The following is a 20,230-nucleotide window of genomic DNA, read 5'->3' as shown; positions in this document are numbered from 1 at the left end:
TACTCCCAACTTCTGTGTGTCTCTCTGGCTGAAATATCACTGGTCTAGCTTAATAGCGTGATTCCCAAACTGGGAAAACGTTTTGAGGCACGGAGGTTCCAAACACAAGGCTGAGGGCAGAAACACAAGACTTAGGGCAGAAACAGTGCAGCCAACAAGCTCCAGCGACCCCCAGGAGTCGACTGCGGAATGCACGGACCATGCTTTGGTTTCCCACCCCAACACCGCACATACATTGACAAATGGATGGAGCAGGACCAAAGCACATTTCTCTAGGCTTTGCAGAACGCATAGAAACATAAACAACAGGGAGGAAATGGTTACTTCGACTGGAGGGGTTTCTCTAAGGCTGTTTTGGAAGAGCTTGCTCTCCTGGTGCTCCCTGTGAAGTGGAGGCCTGATCTTAGCTCCGGCACTGAGTGGGGGCCCTAGGGCGGGCCCCAGGAATCAGAGGGCTCTGACTGACACAATAGAATTTGGAGCCATTACAAGGTATTGTATGTAGGACACTACTGTGGAGCTCTTAATATGCAGAATTTTGCATAGTATGAATGCTAATCATTTTTACGATGATGCTATTCATATAATATGTAATACTTGCTAAACAAAATTATGAAACATAATTACTGCTCAGACACAGTTGCTGCTTTCAGTTCTCAAAAACCCAGTCATTTAAAATTGTGTTTTCTTTAAATAAATGGCAACAATCCCCGCTAAAGACTATGTGCCTAGATAATTTCCTTTTCAAAAAAGGAGCCTTTTTATCTTTAGTGAGTGACAAAACATCCTTTATGAAAGGTTTATAACTCAGCCATTTAAATTCGCTTCAGGCTGAAATTTGGCATGCAACTTCTCATCCTGGGAGCACAGTTTTTATTTTACTAAATTTTAGTGAAATTGGTTTGGCTGGTTTTTAGTCACAGGGAAGCAAAGGGGCTAGCTCCTCCCTCTATTTTCAGCTAGATAATGACAGAGCCTTAATTATAGACCATCTCTCGGCTTGCCTCTCACAGCAGGCTGAGGTAACAGGGAGCACGCCTGAATAAGCATACATGTGTCTGCGTGTACACGACGTGTGGGTGTACGGATACACATGGAGAGATCGGTGAGAAAGTTCCCTTTCATTCTGCCTCCAGTTGAACTGAAGTGCAGATCTATGGTTTCAGAGTCACAGAGCGATGCTCTCATACTGCTCCCCGAGGAGCAGCTCGTAGACTCTGGCAAGAGTATAAATTAGGCACATGAAAAAAAAATAAAAACTCAGAGTGCAAACAGAACTTTGCCACAGTACCTCCTTCTGATTGGGGGCAGGCATTTTAGGAAGGTTTTACCAGCTTCATCAATTTGCGAGGGGGTAAGAGAAAGCAAGTTCAGAAAATACCACAGAAATTGGGCTTGGGTTACAAGTTGCCGCCGAAATGATGATGAGAAGTTTCCTGGGAAGTGTCAGCTGACTTGTCAAATGAAACAGACAAACAAAAACCAGAGCAGCTGATGGGCTCCAAGCACAAAACTCATGTGGCAGGAATGTAAGTTTAACTGTAAAACCTCCTTCCTCAGATCATACCTTGGGAAGAATGTTTAAAATAAACAAAATATATATCCCAGGTGCTGAAATACCATACATCAAGGTAAGGGACAGTGTGGTTCTAACAAATATAGTGACAGGTTAAGATCAAGGGATACCTTGACATTCTCCTCAAAAAGGTCAATCTAACTGGTCTGCAATGTAAAAATGAAGAGCCTGCCATCATTGCCATGGTGAAAGGTCAGACACCAGCCGATTGGTGATAGAATTATCAAATTAACCAATCGATGTGTGTGAGTAATAGATGTAAGCAATCCTCTGGGAGGGCCACAGGGCAAATGCCAGCTCATCAATAACACGTTGCTGTGGACAGGAAGCTCCTGCTTCAATCCCTGTCCCTTCCATTACCAAGAGGAGCCAAACCATGTCCAATGAATATCCTATTTACATATTACATTCTAAAAGGGATAAAAGGCCACTGCTTAAGATATTATTAGCCCTTCGCTGAAATCTTCCACAAATCTTTGTAGAATAATTACATCCTGGGTAGAAAAAAGAAGGAGCAACTCTTTGCATGACAGCAACATTTATGTCCTTCTACATTAATAAAAAGGAGAAACTCTTCCTCTACCTGCTCTTATTAGAATCAGGGCCAGACTCCATCAGTTAAAAAACAAAACAAAACAATAATAATGTACCTGTGGTAGTTACAGGTACATAAATCTCATGCTTGATTGTATGCCAACTTTTGCATTGTTTAAAAAAAATTAAAGATGCACCTATTATCACAGCGATATTAAAATGTTTCAGAGGTATTATCACAGTGGGGGTGCTAACAGTTCTCACTACTAATTAGGGATTTACTCTCCATCAATATGGGAGCGCAAGTCCTATTAATGTTAATGGGGTTACACATCTGTATTGAAGGCGGCATAGATCCCTAAGTGAGTACGATTATCACCCTGCCTGTGAACATCTCCGAATGTTTGCATAGCACTTTGATTATAGGACTTTCTTGACAGAGCCCCAAGAAAAACTCCAATTTCAGCCTAGTTGACCCATTTCCAGTAGTTTTGGCAAAATAGAGCACATGCTTACATAATTTCAATAAAGCTGGGTGAAAAAAATTTTGGTCAGCAACTTGGATGTTTGGTTTACACAAACCATACATTTGGAAATGTGCATATCTCTGCAGAGAAAATTAACACACACATACACACACAGACACATTTTTCAGCCAGATATGGTAATGTGTAAACACAATACTTTTGTCTGATAGATTAATATGCTTGGCCATTTACTCCTATAAGCAATGCTTATGGGCTTAAGAAAAATAAAGTATTATTGTTCTGACTAAAAAAGATATACTTATCATATTTGTCCTCTGAAGGTGAACAAGAATAACTCAGGATATTTATTTAAAGAAGTTTTAGGGACGCCCAGGTGGCTCAATGGTTTAGCGCCGCCTTTAGCCCAGGTCATGATCCTGGAGACCTGGGATTGAGTCCCACGTCAGGCTCCCTGCATGGAGCCTGCTTCTCCCTCTGCCTGTGTCTCTGCCTCTCTCTCTCTCTCTCTGTGTTCTCATGAATAAATAAATAAAATCTTAAAAAAAAGAAGTCTTAAAAATTTTGCAATTATGATGTTAGACCTGTACTAACATGGTAGTCAGTGGCCAGATTTGGCTCTTTAAGTTAATTAATATTAAAGAAAATTTGTAGAATTGAGTTCTTCCATTGCACTAGCTACATTCCTAGCATTCAACAGTCACATATGGCTAGTGCTGATTAGACTCTACAAAATAGAAAGGTTGCATCATCCAGAAAATTCCACTGCACAACACTGTCTAGGGACTGTACATGGTCTTGCCCCACAGAGGACCTGCATAGCCTAATCTTGGATCCAGACACCTTGGCTCTACCGTTACCCCTAATACAATGCTGAATCAGTCTTGCCTACATATCCCTCACTAAACAATGAGATAAGAACAACTTTAAATATTCATCTCTTACAGTAAATGCAGCAAGAAGGTTGGTTTTGGAAAGAGTAAAGAAATGGCTTTTCTATTCGTAGTAATTTTCATTTGAATTTTGGAGGCTTTTTCCCATTAACTTTTTACCAGGTCCCAGAGAACATTGCTTCCGAAGCTACTTGGGTCTTATACTTGAACTCATGGCAGGGTTGAGGAATCTGTGCTGAGGTAGAAATACAGAAAGGTGGAGCAGACAAGGAGGTTCTGCTGGTGTTGCTGAAGAGAACTGCATTTATGCTCGTAGACTCGGGGTTCAGCACTTTGGGTCGGCTCTAACTGGCCTCCCACAATAAATCTACTTTAGTTTTGCCAGGCCTGGTGCTGCCAATGGCAGCTGCATCTGAGGCTCTCCAGGAGGGGAGCTTGCTCCTGGACAGGAATTCATTCTTTGCCAGGTGCAGAAAGCCAATAGGGAGGTAAACAAATACAAAAAGACTCGACTTGTTTCAGCACAGTGCGGGGTGATGGAATGAATGTGTACGTTGAGAGTGTGCCACTGTGCCTCTCTCCCTGCCTTCAAAGGCTCCAAGTTCACACACATGCCCTTCCATTTTATCAGTATTAAAAATGACATGACAACCCACGAGGTCTGGTTGCAGAAGCTGTAAGTAAGCTGTCACCCTTCCCCAAAACTCCATGGAAATATGGAATATCTAACCATCTCTGAACAAGCTCAAGGTTCTAGATTAATGAATGGCATTAACGAGGCACTGATGTGAGGAAGTACAACCCACTTACAATGTCACTGTATGCTGTTCAATGGATCCTGAAGAAAAATTAACAGAGGAAATGATAAGGAGGGAAAAAAGGAAATAGAACCGGGTTTTAGATGGTAATTTCAAATGGCATAAAAATGTTTAGCAATTTTCTCTCCAAGTGTCATAAGGTAATTATTTAGTAATATAAAACAGAAAAGCTATGAAAAATTGATCAGGCAAATAATGGGTTCAAAATTTATAGGCAACCTGTCTCCATATTTAATATGAGATTGTTTACCTGTCCACGAAACAAATGTATACAGGGTAAGTCACTGTCTTCAGTGATGCTCAGACACAAAATCTATAAGGCCTTATTACTCTGACTTTGCCCACACAAAGAACTTCTTTTTGTTATAGAAAAGATCCTACTTTGTGAATATGGTAAAGCCAAACCAAAAAGCAACAAAAGAGCTCACAATATTCCAGTGAAAACAATGCATTTCTAATTAAAACTCTTCCACTGCAACCTCTGGCTGCAACATTCCCAAAACCTACCAAGAACTCTAGATTTGAGCAGATGAAAAATCAATAAAAAGCAGATCAACAATGCTGAGGTATTGAATTGGACCTACATGTTCTGTTTGAATCTCTGACTCATAAAACAGTATTACAAAACAAGCATGTACCACTCAGCAGGAAACTCGACAATCTAATCATCTCCCCTATTCTGAGGCTAGCCAATTTATAATATGTTCTGGAGGTTACTCTTCTTGCACTTGAAACAGCAGCATTCATATCTGCCAAAGTGTAGCACAAAATATTGTGTTTCAACTAAAAAGAAAAAATTAATAAGGAGTTATAAAAGGTTTTATTTAAGCACAACCAATTTGAGTAATCGTGAATCATATTTGTTAAGTATTAAAATACAAGTGGGCATTCTTTTAAAGTGGAGGAGCAGAAGCTTTATTTTATTAGCAAGGCTTCTGATGATATATTTTCTTTCTCCATTATTGGAATGTATGGTTTTATTGAATGATTTTGCTATTGTTTTTAATAAAATATCTAACACTTCCTATATTGACATAGTTTTGCTTTCAATGAGATCAAATTGCTGCCACAGGATTCTATCAAAATACCTTCTGATACAGGCATATTCCTACATTTAGTACTATAGTTACTATTTGTTGTGCATTAGTATGAAGTCTGATGTCATGGAAACAAAAAGTCCTATAAAAGAGTTGTTTCAAAAGAATAGAAATTGCATGTAGATTATATGTATTCAGTCTGTTCATTTTAAATTTAATTACACTAAAAATCAAATAAATAAAATTAAATTCTAGACCACTTCTTTAATGCACATCAGATACCTATGAAAGAAAAATACAACAAAACTCTCTAGGGAAGGGAGTGCCTGAGACGAAGCATAGGAAGATCCTGAATTCACCCCCTCCCATGTACAATGAATCTATAGCTACATATGGAAAAATTCCTTCTGAAAAGAACCTGAAAACTAGCTTAACAGTTCCTCCATAACAAAGGAGAAGAGGGACACTGAAATGAGCAGGAGAGGCAGAGACCGGTATCACCAAAAACCCCATCCCGGTGCAGGGACCCACAACCAGGAGGGACCTCACAAAACAGGAGCTTCTCCTTGAGGAGTGAGGTGTTTATGCCCCACAGCAGCTACCTTTGGGACCTGAACCTGAGAGACAGCCCTCAAAACATCTGCTTTGAAAAATAATGGAGCTTATGTCCTGGAGACCCAAAGGGCTATAGGGAAATGAGATAATGTTCTTAAAAGATACATTCACTCTGGGGCTCAGGGCAAAAGCAGCAGTTTGAAAAGTGCCTAGACTATTTGTGAAGGAGATCCATTTGCTAATCCTAAAGCCTCTGGCTGAGGGGCAGAGTCTGGTAGGACTCTCTGGGATGAAGATATTGGTGAGCACCACTTATGCACTCTCCCTCTACCTTTCTAGCAGTGGCAGGCATACACAGTTCATGCATTCTCCTGCTGCCTTGCTAAAACTGGCAAATGTGCCCTACCCCTGTGTTCTCTCACTGCTCTGCTAAAGCCAGTGGGCACATGTGGTTCTTGCACTCTCCCACTACCCTGTTAAAGCTGATGTGCACACACCACCCCTGTGCTCTCCAGCTGTCTTGCTAAAGCTAGTGGGTATATGCAGACAACAAGGGGAATTCACCATATTTACCTGGTTCTGATGGTTTGGAGGCCTTGCATTCTAAGGTCCCATGAAATTGTAATAGTCACAGAAATAGTTCTTGACAAGTTACCACCCTCAGGGCACTGTACAGAGAGCATACTGAACCCCCACCCCCACCATCTTCCCATGAAAAAGGCCTATTTACTTGTTCTGGAGCTTCTGCTTGAGGAGATAGGCTTCAAATTTGCCACACATCTAGAGGCTTTAGAGGTACACTCAGGGAACAGAGGCTGGGGGATACCTTCTTTGTACTCTCCCTAAGTCTTGCAACAGTTCACCAGTACATTCCAGAAAGGAACTTATACATATATCTGGAAACCTGGATTATTGCAAATTTCACCCAGGAGACACCTCCAGATCTCCTGTTCTGGAGGCCAACAGGTTTATCAACTGTGGTCCCATGGGACTGTAAATATTGGCATGCTTCAAAAGCTGTGACTTGAGAGTCTGGCTTCTAGTCAGTCTGAAACTAGGTGCTGATTGAGATAACCTCTGTTTGGTACACTGACAGGTCTTGACACACCCTCAACAGTGGCATATATAAAGAATAAATCAAGCTGCTTAGACAATCATAAAAGTTCAAGAGATAATCAAGAGCTAGGCTAAGGTTGAATGACAAATTCATCTCTGACACAACACCACTCTCTCAAGATGGGGAGAAGTAGTTGACTCACCTACTACAGAGAAACAAACACAAAGAATCAAGCAAAGTGAGACAATAGAGGACTATGTCCCCAAAAAAGAGTAAGATAAAACCCCAGGAAAAAACCTTGATGAAAGAGATAAGTAATTTACCTGATAAAGAGTTCAAAGTAATGACCATAAAGATGTTCGTTAAACTTAGGATAATGGATAAAACTGAAAATTTCAATGAAGAGAAAGCAAATATAAAACAAACAAACAAAAAGAAGTCATATAGCTAAAGAATACAATGACTCAACTGAAAAAAAATACATAGAAGGGCTCACTATCAGATTAGATAAAGCAGAAGAAAAGATCACTGAGCTGAAGACAGCAGAGAACTCACCTAAACAGAGCACTAAGAAGAAATAAAAAAGAGGAGGAAATGAAGACAGCTTAAGGGACTAATGAGACAATATCAAGTGGAATAACATTTTCATTACAAAGGTCCCAGAAAGAGAGAGAGAGAGAGAGAAAGGGGCAGAAAACTTATTTGAGGAAATAATGGCTGAAAACTTTGCCAATCTGGGGAAGGAAACAGATACCCAGACTCAAGAAGCCCACAGAGACACAAATAAGATGAACCTAAAGAAACCACACCAAGACACATTATAATGAAAATGCCAAAAGTTAAAAAGACAGAATCTTAAAAGGAGCAAGAGAAAAATAATCTGTTATGTACACATGAGCCCCCAGAAGACTGTTAGTGGATTTTGCAGGAGAAACTTTGCAAATCAGAGGAAGATGGCATGATAAATTCAAAGTGCTGAAAGGGAAAAACAACCAACTAAGAATATTCTAGCTGACAAGGTTATAATTCAAACTGAAGGAGAGATAATGAGTTTTCCAGACAAGCAAAAGTCAAAGGACTTCATCACCACTGAATTGGCTTTATGAGATATGTTAAAGAACTTTAAGTTGAATAGGAAGGGTACTAGTTGGTACAAAGAAACATATGCAAGTATAAATCTCACTGGCAAAGGTAAATATATGTAAAGGTGGTAGATTAATCACTTATAAAGGCTAGTATAAAGGTTAAAATACAAAAGTGGTAAGTAAAGAACTATAATAATTATGGGATACACAAAATATAAAACATGACACCAAAAATCTAACATCAAGGAGGTGAATAGAAATGTAGATGCATACAAATTGGAAAGGAAAAAGGAAAACTGTCACAATCTTAGATGACATGATCTTATATATAAAAAATCCCTCAAGATTTCACCCCAGAACTGTTACAACTAATAAATTCAGTGAAGCTACAGGGTACAAAATCAATATATAAAAATCTGTTGCATTTCCATACACTAAAAAGAAACTATCTGCTACCCTATTGACCCTATTAGTGTAAATAGGCAGTTTTCACAGAACTAGAATAAACAATTCTGAAATTTGTATGGAGCCACAAAAGACCCCAAATAGTCAAAGCAATCTTGACAAAGAAAAACAAAGCAGAGGTATGTCATACTTTCTGATTTTGAGCTATATTACAAACCTATAGTAATCAAAACCATCTGGTATTGGCATGAAAACAGACACACAGACCATCGGAACAGAAGAGATCTCAGACTTAAATATATAGTCCCGTGTGTGTATATATGTGTGTGTGTGTGTGTGTGTGTGCATACACACTCACTTAAATTAGGACAAAGGAGGCAAGAATATACAGTGGGGAAAGGACAGTGTATTCAGTAAATGGTGCTAGGAAGGCTGAATAGCCACATGCAAAAGAATCAAACTAGACTACCATGTTACACCATACACAAAAATTAACTCAAAATGGAGACTTGAATATAGGATCTAAAACTGTAAAACTCCATGAAGAAAATAGAGGTGACAAACCCCTTGATACTACTCTTGACAGTGATTTTTTAGATCTAACTCCAAAAGCAAAGGCAACAAACCCAAAAATAAACAAATGGGACTGTACCCAACTAAAAAGCTTCTGCATAGCAAAGGAAATCATCAATAAAATGAAAAAAATCTATTGAATGGGAGAAAATATTTGCAAATCACATATCTGATGTATTAATATCCAAATACATAAAAAACTCATCTAACTCAATAGGAAAGCAAACAAAGACAAACAATATGATTTAGAAATGGGCAGAGGATCTGAGCAGATACTTTTCAAAGAGGACAGATGTACACATTGAAAGACACACCACTAATCATCAGAGAAATACAAATCAAAATCACAATGAGATATCGTCCCCTATCTGTTAGAATGCCTATTATCGTAAGACAAGAAACTACAATTGTTGGCCAGGATGTAGAGAAAAGAGAACCCTCATGCACTGCCAGTGGGAATGTAAGTTGGTGCAGCCACTATGGAAAAGAGTATGGAGGTTACTCAAAAAATAAAAAAAAAAAAATTGAACTACCATATGATCCAGAAGTTCTACAATTAGGTATTTATCCAAAGAAAATGAAAACACTAATTTGAAAAGATATATACACTCCTATGTTCACTGCAGCAGTTTTTTACAATAGCGCATGCACACACACACAGACACACACACACTCATACTCACACACAGTAGAATACTACTCAGCCATAAAAAAAGAAGGAAATTCTACTATGTGCAATAACACAGATGGACCTTGAGAACATTATGCTAAGTGAAATAAGTCAGACAGAAAGACAAATACCATGTGATTTCACTTATATGTGGCATCCAAAACACAGAACAAATGAACAAACAAAACAAAATTCATACATCCAGAGAACAGAGTGGTGATTGCTAAAGGGAAGGGAGTCAGGGTTGGGAGAAACTTATAAAGGGAGTCAAGAGGAACAAACTTTCAGTTATGAAATAAATAAGTCATGGAGATATAATATACAGCATGGTGACTACAGTCAGTCGTATTGTAGTCCATACTTTAAAGTCACCAAGAGAACAAATCCTGAAGGTTTCCCTTACAAGAAAAAATATTTTGTAACTCTGGAGGGTGATGGTAAATAGACTTACTGTCCTGATCCTTTTGTGCATACACAGGTATCGAATCATTATTCTGTACCCTTGAAACTAATATCATGTTATATGACAATTATACCTCAATAAAAACAACCCTTTCTTTGACGCTAAATATCACAAGGCTATTCCAAGGCACATTTAGCAGTTTTACTGTCACCTTCAGAGCAGATTAAGGGCTTACTACTATAGCAATAAGGCAAAATGGGTGCAATTTTAAGCTTGCTTGCTTGCTTTGTAATATGAGCATCTTTTAAAAGAACAGCAGAATCACTGCCCGTATTCACACTTCCCGCACATGCTGGTGGTTTACACTTTCATACGGAGTCTCAATATGGAAAGCACTTCTCCAACACATATAGTACCAATGGGTGAGAATGTAAACTAAAGCTAAACATGTTCCTCTAGCTCTGCCGGCTCCATACACGCCTGCAACTGTGCCAGAGAGACAGCAGGGAAGCTCTCCACTTGGCTTTCCAGCCCAGGGTGACATCCAATTTACAGGCAAAAAAGGGAAAAAATATTCCCATCTATAGGACAAACAGCCCTGCTTAGTAAAATCCCATAAGGTCCTGATACACTTCTAGGAAGGTGATGACCCCATTCAAGAAAATGTTATCTATATTTTTTAATGTAGCCTGACAAGAGTAATATCCCTTACCTGATGTGGGTGCTTATTTTGAGTTGCCTAGGTCCCTGAAACCAGATTTTGAGGAATTTGCTGGGAACCAAACATCCTCCCTCTTAGACTAGTCTGCAAGGCACTAGTACAGTGGCATCAGGTCTATGATGTGCTCAGAAATAGAAACTTTGAGACTGTGTATGATGCGGTGGGGGAAGAGAGGATATGGCGAGAGATATGCGAGAGACAGAGAGAAAAAGAACGACAATCTGTGCACTGGTCACTCCACTGAGGTTTTCCAACGTCTGTGACCCAGGAATATTCCTAGTCACACAATGGGCACTGTTATTCTGAAAGTTCAAGTGAGTTCTGGCAGGAAGGATTCTGAGCAAGGTTGAAGACACAGTCATATAATTTAGTTCCCAGGTATATTTGTGTAATGAAGCAAGTCATGGATGGGATTTAGGGCAAGGCATTCAGAATTTGGAGTAGGAGATCTAGGTTAACATCCTTGTACCAGTTTTCCTTCTGATGCAATTCCCTCTCAGGTCCTGCCCAGACTATTCCCTCCATGGCCTCTAGTTTTGGAGTACGCCATGACCCGGTCCCACACCTCTGCTCATCTCTCTTCCTTGAGTGTTTCCATTCATTTCCATGGTTTTGGCTCTCCTCTTTGTATCAACCTCTCCTAAATGTATCTCTCCAGATCACAGTGCTCCTCTGATCTCCAGACTTAAATACCTTACTGCCTTTCTGACATGTCCATTTGGATGTCTTAAGTCTTCTCAGACTCAACAGATTTCAAACAGCCCTTTCTGTTTTTTAAAATAGACTTTATTTTTAGGACAATTTTAGGTTCCCCCCAAATTGAGAGGAACGGATGGAAATTTCCCATATGCCTCCTGTCCCCATATGTGCAGATCCTCTCCCATTATCAATATCCATCACCAGAGTGGTACATTTGTTATAACTGATAAACCTACTGTGACATCGCAGGCACACAAAGCCCATAGTTTATCTTAGGGCTCATTCCCAGTGGTGTATATTCTATAGGTTTGGACAAATGTATAATGACATATATCTCCCAGTATAGCATCATACAGAGTAACTCTACTGCCCTACAAGTCCCATATGTTGCACATATTCATCTTTACCTCCACCATCTCAACCCCTGGCACCAATAATCTTTTTGGTGTCTCTGCAGTTTTGCCTTTTCTAGAATATCACATAGTTGGAATCATACAGCATCTAGCCTTCTCAAACTGGCTATCCTTTTACCTAATAATATGCCTTTAAGATGCCCCTATGTCTTTTTTACAGCTCATAGGTCATTTCTTTTTGGTGCTAAATAACATTCTACTCTCTGGATGTACCAGAGCTTATTTATCCATTTGCCTACGCAAAGTCATCTTGCTTGCTTTCAATTTTCGGCAATTATGAATAAACATTCCTGTGCAGGTTTCTGTGTGAACAAAAGTGTCCAACTCATTTGGGTAAATAGCAATGAGTGCAATGTCTGGATTGTATGGTAAGGATATGTTTTGTTTTGTAAGGAGACAGACCAAACTCTCTCCCAAAGTGGTTGTCAAATGGTCAAACACTGTAACTGCAAAGCTGCCCTCCCTCTCGTCCTCTCCCACATAGTGAACAGAACCACCATTTGCCCGGTAATTCAAGGTTAGGCACCAGCTTCAATTCTCTTCTCTTGCCCTCCCAATAGGCAAATGACCAGCAATTTGTATGAATTTTACTTGTCAAGTTCATCTTGAACCACTTCTTGTTTCACTATCCACACTGCCCTGCCCTAGCTCAGCTCACCATTCCCTCTCTTGGGGATGCCTACAAGAGCCTTGGAACTCCTTTCTTTGTACTCTCCTCTCCCTTTTCTCCTCTACAACCTACTCTCCTTATAGACAAAAGAATGGTCTTCCTGAAACATAAACTGGATATCGTTACCCTGCTTTAAAACACTTTCAGGGCTTTCCTTTGTACTTAACATAAAACCCAAAGACATGTCGACCCTAGGAAGGTCCATTTCCATCTCCAAATGTATCTTGTGCCACTGCCACCCAAACCCCACTTGTTCATTGGGTATAGTCATGCTCATTTCCCTTCAGTTTCCCCAAACTTCCTGTGTATCTTTTATGTTGAGGCTATTTTTATGCTGTTTTCTCTCTTACAATTCATTCTTGCTATCCCAGGAGTTCTGTGCCTACTTAGCCTTCAGTTCTTTTTTTGGTTTGTTTTTAAGATGTTATTTATTTATTCATGAGAGACACACAGAGAGAGGCAGAGACATAGGCAGAGGGAGAAGCAGGCTCCATGCAGGGAGCCCGATGTGGGACTCAATCTTAGGACCTGGGGATCCTGACCTGCGCCAAAAGACAGATGCTCAACCCCTAAGTCACCCAGGCTTTCAGTTCTTTACATAATTGTCACTTTTTCAGAGAAGTGAGATCACTTTATCTAAAGAAATTTTCTCTTTCTTTAGATGAAATAGAGCTGAAGTCCCTATTTCAGCCCCTTCTTACCAGCCTAACTCTGACACAGTGTTAACAGTTGGTTGTGTGCATGCATATGTGAGCATGTTATCCGGTTCTCCCAGATAGTAAGCCCAGTCAGCGTAGAGACTCTTCCTTGTTTGTCACTGAATCACCTGCTGTTAGCACGGATGGACATACAGCAGATGCCTGGACATAACATGCTGAATGAATGAATGGGCTTATGAATCATTTTACCCTGCTTAGCATCCTGGTTCTCATCGTTCAAAGGCAGATACAATCCCTTTCCTAGCACTTTCCAACAGTTGCTGGCAAAATAAAATGGAAGGGCTTTTTGCATCAGATAACTGATTGTTTTGGATCTAGTGATGGATATGCTTCTCTCCTCTGGTAAAAAAAATATATATATATTTCTTCTATTCTGCTGCCATTTTACTTTTCTTTTTTCTTGGAGTATATCATTTCATAAAAAACATGACCTGTATTTTAGATTTCCACTTGATCTCATCTATTTTCTCCTTAATTGTGTATAGTTTGAATTTATCCCACCATTCTAGATAACCAATATTCTGCAACCAGTGACCAAGAAAATTAAACTTTAATACTGGGGGATTATTTTTCTTGCTTTTCATCTTTTTCACTATGTTGGCAGTACTGAGTCTCTTGAACATCCATACTTTCTCTACCCGTGTCAGGGTTCTGCTTTCCAGCCACCCTCTCACCGCCCCCCTTTTCTGGAGCTCTCCTCTTCCTGCCTCCATACCTTCCTCCCTAGAGGGTCTACTTGGCTCCTCCATGCTTTTTTGTCAGCTATGTTAGCCCAATGACTACCTCACCAGGTCCCCCATGTACTTGACATCTCAGTCCCCACCTCTAGCCTCTACTACTCTCTCCAGGGCCTGTCTCACATTTCAAAAATGCCTTGGAAGGGCAGCCTGTGTGGCTCAGTGGTTTAGCACTGCCTTCAGCCTAGGGTGTGATCCTGGAGACCTGGGATTGAGTCCCACATCAGGCTCTGCATGGAGCCTGTTTCTCCCTGTGTCTGTGCCTCTCTCTCTGTGTCTCTCATGAATAAATAAATAAAATCTTAAAAAAAAGAGGTAAATAAATTATTTAAACAAAACAAAACAAAACAAAATGCCTCGGAAGCCTGAGAATATCTTAATCTCACTCTCCCTACATAAGTGGACCATCCTACACTCCAAATCAGGATGTCCTTCTTATTTTCTTGTAAGATAATACTTTCAAGAAAGTCACAATGGCAACACATCCCTCCCAGGTTTGCAAGCTGGAAGCTGTCAATTTCTTCTGAAGTCCCTCCTATCCCTTACTTTTCCAAGCTCTTATTGGCTATTTCCACCTACTTCTTTCCAGGCCACAGCCTCTCATCTAAGAAAGAACAACAACTCTTAAATGGGCTTTATTGTTTCTCCTCCAACCCACTGAATACAGGACTGCCAGGTTAATTTTCTGGAAGCCCAGCCCTTATCACATCACTCCTCAGAGATCTCCACTGCCTTCCCAATGCATAATAATTTCTTACTGTCCAAGTTGACAGGGGGGCACTCCAAGAGAGCCCTGGTCTCTTTTTCATCACCCTCTAACCTGCTACTCCACAGAGAAGCCAAGGCTCACTCAAACATTACTTCCTGGACACAAACAACATTCATATTTCTCTGTCTGGCTCAGATTTGTTCATTTCTGAAATATCCTCCTTTGTGACCTCAGCCAGCAAATGCTCTCCTGGCCCAGCTGTCATGATCCCTCTGGAAACACTACCTTCTTCCATTAGGGGCCACCTCAACTACAGGAGTTCTCTCTTTGATACACATGGTACATTGGACCTTTCTTATGGTATTTTTCTTATTTTCCTTTGTGTTTAAATTATTGCTCTTTCTCCTAGGTAACCTGAAACTCAGCTTCATAACTCTTGGATCACATAACAATGCCTTAAATATAGTGAATGTTTAATAAATATATTACCTGTTGAACTAAATCTACCCACTCAACAAACATATGCTTGCAGACACAGGAGATACAACAATACAAGAGAACAGGTAAAGCCTCAGCTCTAGCTGGAAAGAGAGAGACAGAAAATTAACATCAGAAGCCAAATAATTATGTAATCTTTCACAAGTCAATAAATGCCATGGGAAACAAACAATAGTAAAAGAGCAATGGAAATGGTAGGACTGGGGGAAATACTCTTTTGTTTTGGGGTGACTAGGAAAGACCTTTGATGATATGACATTTGAAGAGAGACTTGCAAAAAGTAAGGGTGCCAGATATATGGCTTTCCAGAAGAGGAAATTCCAGGAAGTAGAAATAGCAAGTGCAAAGACCTCAAATGAGGGAAGAATGTGTTGGGCAGTATGAGGACATAGCTGGATTTGTGGGAAATGCTCTCAGAATGGCAGAAGGAACCAGATTACATAAACCTTTAAATATGAAAAACAAATGCCACTGTATTAGGGATTATTATTCAATCCTCCACGGTTGACTCAGGAGCATTGTTTTGAAGCTTAAGATACTTAGAAATGAAACTTCCTCAGTTTTTTTAGTACAAGTCCCTCTCCTCAGTGTAATGTGGAATAGCAAACAGGAAATCACTTAGCATTCACATTTTCCACAAAAGGTTTATTTGCTAGCTGTAAAATGCAGAAGAGATGTTCTTGGCTTCTGGTCAAGCTGTTTTCTAAATAGCCAAAGAGGTGATGACAAAAAAAGCGCGCAATTCAGTAACAGGATATCTTAGATGAAATTCTCAGTTCACTCATATTTGAAGTCTTTTAAAAAATGACTATAATTTGCTCTAGCAAAGATATTTAAATATTTCCCTCTAGCCACTTGTAAATCTCATTTCTAATCTCGAAGCTCCTGTAATCAAGTCCTTGATAGTTTAAATAAAGCTTCCATTTGGGATTAAACTGCTATTGATATACATACTTATTTCTGATTTTATGTGATATATGAGTGAGTATATCTGAAATGCTTATCAAATAATCATAATTAAAATGTATAATTTCAGAAAGATGATCCACTAATTTTAGCTATTATGTCTGGGACTTGGTTAAGGGAATGAAGAAATATGAAACAAAAATTTAAGTAGGCAATTATATTTAAAAAATAATATATGCTATGCATGCTAAGGAAAAAATTCAGCACCCTTACATTTGGAAAAAAAAGAAAGGCAAATTAATTCTTTATTTTCTCTGGCCCAGAAAACTGGAAAACTCTGCTGTTATGAACAAATGGAAACTTCTCCTCCCACCTCAGATGTAAGAAATTTTTCAATGTGTACCAATTATTTTAGACTCCTCCTAGGCAATATTGGGTAGACTTTGACTTTTCTTCACCTCTTCAAATTTAACCACTGGAATAAACACCTCAAAACACACTGAGGATTCATCTGAGAGCATAAACAAACCAAGCATGAAGCCTCCCAATAGGAGGCCAAAGTAGCTTGAAAATTGCTGAACAGTATCAGGAAAGTGATATTTTTTGTCTCTATTCCTTTTAGTGAAATGTCTGAGTTTGGTCTGGATTGATGAGGTAACTAATACCTTGAAAGTTTAAAGGTTAGGTGAAGAAACATTATACTGTAAAAGTGGGAATCTAGAAGCCTGTCTGAGTGGGAGCCATATCTGCTGAAAATTTTGCTGGGCTCCTGGGCACTCTGGAACACAGGCCTATGGATTGCTAGAATGTACTCTGCCTGAGTTTACTAGCCAACGTAAGCATCTAGTCAAGTAAGACTACTTGGGAGTTTCAGAACAGAAAACCTGAGAGAGAATTATTTTCCTTTTGTATTATAGAACGGGCATTGCAGTGCAGTGAGGTTCAGTGAATCTGAGAGCCTAGTGTCATAACCAAATTCAATCTCCTTCCAGTTAGTCCAGAACTGCCTCTGCTTAAATAAGTGATGTGACTACACTGTTAGCTTCTGTGGTAAGTTAGTAACACTGTACTTTCTGCAAGTTTGAGTGGTAGCGTAGCGGTAGCTAAACAAGGAAGGTGTGCTTGGAATTGAGATTAGCTGAAAATGAGATTAGGAAAAATGGGGAGAAAGCTGAGGATGCTGGGAGGAAGGGATAATTTTTAAAGCAGGAATTTGGGGACAATGTGGAAATGCTACTCACAATAGGCAACCATTCAACCTTCTATTCTCCTCTATGACTTGCATCTACACCAGAGCAGGAGTCAGTTTATAGATGCCATTGTGAGAGAAAAATATGTTCCTCAAGTAAAAGATGTTTACGTTATTTTATATGCTGTATGACATGGGCAACCATACCGAGAGGCCTGATTGCTCTGCCTGGAGCTGCTTCCCAGAGCCCATATGAGGCCTCTGTTCCGGCTGCCTATACCAGCACACTGCCCGACACACACTCTTGCTCATAAACAGCAAGAACATGTGACACATAGGGCACCACTGGCACTCATACACTAGGACTCCTTAGGTTCAGTACACCAAGCTAAGCACCCATATGTGACAATCCTCCTTGGAGTAGAAAGAACAGAGTTGAGAACAAACACAAATTCAAGCATGCTTTTTTTTTTTTTTAAAGACTTTAAAAATTTTTTTTTTTTTATTTATGATAGTCATACAGAGAGAGAGAGGCAGAGACACAGGCAGAGGGAGAAGCAGGCTCCATGCACCGGGAGCCTGACGTGGGATTCGATCCCGGGTCTCCAGGATCGCGCCCTGGGCCAAAGGCAGGCACCAAAACGCTGCGCCACCCAGGGATCCCTCAAGCATGCTTTATCGATCTGGATAAATTCTAATGGGGAGAGAGCCAAGACTGAGGAGACTATGAAAAAAATTCAAACTGAAAAATAAATGACCTTTGTTGACCTTCAAAGGTTTCCCTTTTCTTTCTTTCTTATGAGACAAGATATATCTAGAAAATGGAACATTTTAATATTCAAAAACACCACCATTAAAAATTTGGCAGCTAGGAGAAAAGATGACAAACTTCACTTTCAAATGTTAACATAAAGCATAAAAAATGAAATTATTTTATCTGAAAATGGTCAGGGGAGACTGACAAATGCAGAGGTCTGAATTTTGCTGAGATTCTATAGATCCAAAGTTTTCAGAAGTTTACTTTAGGCCATGAATATTGGTGGCTATGTTTGTGATGGGATGGGTTCTGAGCAATCTTCCTGGTGATTACTCAAGTGTGGAGCATAAATTATTACCCCAGGCAAGCACCGACTTAAATGAAGTAGTTTTCTGAAAGTAGAATGTGATTAAACTTGCATTTCATTCAAAACATCTCCTGTTTAGCCAATCTCCGTTGCTCCTGGTGTCTCATCTTCAGGAAGATGGATTCTTGGTGATAATTTGGAATGCTGCAGAATTTTACACAAAGATGATGCTAAGCACACGAGGAATCCATAAGAGATTCTTATCACTAACCCAGAAAGGAAAGGCTGTCTCTCCATGAGAGAACTGGCATGAGTCTCTGGATATTCTTTACTAGTTGTGCATTTATACCTATTTGCCTCTGAATGGAACTATTTACTAACCCTGTAAATGAATCAATTTGAGGTACCCAAGGCAGGAGTTTCCATCCTTATTTTCAAACAGTTCTTTCCTTTTCATAAAGATGACTCAAGCTCCAGGTGAACTGGGTTTCCTTCCTCTGTGTTGCGTCAGGGCAAAAATGAAATGAAGTCCGTAAATGGTCCAGCATCGGCAAAATCTCTCTTGCCCTGATGTGTCCTGCTCTATAATTTAACAGTCGTGGATGACATTTACTTCTCTCAATTATAACTGTATGCCAGGCTGGCTGTTCAGTAAGATCTCTAGAATGAGGCTCTTTTCATCAGTCTCAACTATTTTACTAATGATGGATCCTTCCACTAACACTGACTTATTGACCAGGTATTTTAACAGGAAAGAGCTGAAAGTGATCTGGGTGACTGCTTTGAAATCAAAATCCCCTAAGTACTATCCATCTCCCTATACATATTCACAAATGGGTGGGATTAATTTTTATAACAGCATTTGTGTGAGGAGTCCCTATGCCTGTGTCACTATTCTTACCCATCCTTACTGGTTATCTTGACCTTAGGTCAGGTGTTTGGCCACTGCCCAGTGTTTCCTGTCAGCCATGTTCTATAAAACACACTATGGTAGGAGAGAATCAGTACCTCCTTCCTTTCCTGAGGTAATGTCTCAAAGGAAGAAAAAGGTCCAGGCAAATAGAGATCACCACTCATTCACCAAATATTAAGAGACTACTCACTGTTGGCCAGATGCTAATCTAGTCTCTGGGAATAGATGGATGACGACCCACCGCACCCTAGTGCTTATGAACCACTTGTCCAATTTCCCCCACCCACGTCTCCATTCACAACTGTGACCACACCCTCCATGATAATTCCCATATTCCTTCCCTGCTTTTTCATAAAATTCAATAAATAGAATTTATTGCCTTCCAACATACTGTATGATCCCCTTATTTTATTTAAATGTCTAACATCTCTTTACCAAAATGTAAGTTCCATGATGTCAGAATTTGTCTGTGGTAGTTACTCCTGTACTTCTAGTCACTAGAAATAGTACCGGGTATACAGTAAGCATTTAATAAATCTTTACTGAGAGAACACATACCATGGAATTATCTAGTAGAATTTGGAAAACCATATGAAGCTACAGAAGCATGAAACCTTTTTAAGGGGCTAACTCTTGGGGGGTTCATAGGAGAGAGGGCATTTCTGGTGGGAATACCCTGCAGAGCTGTCACCATGTAGGGGGAGGTAAGTCATAGCTGACTTTTGATGGAGAAGGACATATTCATGTAGTGGGGAAGGTTGTTTGAAATGTACTTGGTTCATTCAGCGGCCTGGTGACAGGGAAGCATGGGAGGTGACAACCAGTTCCTGATTAGCAGTTTCATAATCTTGTAGAAGCTACTTAAGCCCCTGGGCATGACCATCCACCTGACACTATGATC

The 20,230-nt window shown here is 39.8% G+C and overlaps 1 protein-coding gene across 13 annotated transcripts in view; it reads right to left on the bottom strand.

Annotated features, from left to right (window-relative positions):
• The window catches only part of NPAS3 (neuronal PAS domain protein 3), an 832,714-nt gene that overhangs the window by 292,906 nt on the left and 519,578 nt on the right, over positions 1 to 20,230 (bottom strand). The window lies entirely within an intron of this gene.

This window comes from Vulpes vulpes, chromosome 6, assembly GCF_048418805.1.
Source record: "Vulpes vulpes isolate BD-2025 chromosome 6, VulVul3, whole genome shotgun sequence".
Classification (NCBI taxonomy): domain Eukaryota; kingdom Metazoa; phylum Chordata; class Mammalia; order Carnivora; family Canidae; genus Vulpes; species Vulpes vulpes.
The sequence above is the reverse complement of the archived record's forward strand: the minus strand, read 5'-3'. Positions and strand labels throughout refer to the sequence as shown.